The 584-nt window shown below is 84.8% G+C and overlaps 1 protein-coding gene across 3 annotated transcripts in view; it reads right to left on the bottom strand.

The window, feature by feature from the left end:
* Positions 1 to 313, bottom strand: part of ASH1L (ASH1 like histone lysine methyltransferase) — a 180,968-nt gene extending 180,655 nt beyond the window's left edge. For all 3 annotated transcript variants that reach the window (XM_059413755.1, XM_059413757.1, XM_059413756.1), the window contains exon 1: positions 203 to 313. The gene's annotated coding sequence lies outside the window, so the exon portion shown is untranslated. The remainder of the gene's footprint in view (positions 1 to 202) is intronic.
* Between the last annotated feature and the right edge of the window lie 271 nt (positions 314 to 584).

Below are 584 nucleotides of genomic sequence, written 5' to 3'. Positions count from 1 at the left end.
CGCGCGCCCTCCCCCCCCCCCCCCCCGCCGGGAGGGACTTCCCGGGCCGCCCAGGATCCCCGCGCCTCGTTCCCCTCCCCCACCCCGCCGCCGCGCTCCCGGAGGTCCGGGTCCGGGAGGTGACAGGGGCGCCCGGGCCGCCCGGGCTCGCCTCGCGCGCGGAGCACTTAGGCCCGAAGCCTCCGCGGGCGGCTCTGCTCACCGTGTCAGAGGCCGAGGCCGCGCGAGCGGGGAGTGCAGGGAAGTGGGGAAGGGGGGCGGCCGCCAGGCAGGCTCCTCGGCGGCCCCGGGTCGGCGGCGGCTCCCGGCCGCTCGTCAGGAGGCGGCCCGCGGGGGCGCGGACGGGCGGAGCCGCGAGCGGGGAGCAGGGCCGGGCGTGCGGCCGCGCAGGGCCACCGAGGGGAGGCGGTCCCGCACGCCGGGCGGGGATCGGCCGCCCCTCCGCACAGCGGACCCAAAATGGCGGCGGGGGCGGCGGCGGCGGCGGCGGCGGCGGCGGCGGCTCGGGAGGGGGGGCGGGCGCGAGCGCAGGGCGCCGCCGCCCCCCACCTCGCGCCAGGCCCGGCCCGCGGCGCCCCCCCGCC

The sequence above is a fragment of the Mustela nigripes genome, chromosome 10 (assembly GCF_022355385.1).
Source record: "Mustela nigripes isolate SB6536 chromosome 10, MUSNIG.SB6536, whole genome shotgun sequence".
Lineage (NCBI taxonomy): Eukaryota > Metazoa > Chordata > Mammalia > Carnivora > Mustelidae > Mustela > Mustela nigripes.
This window is presented reverse-complemented; position numbering and strand designations above follow the sequence as displayed.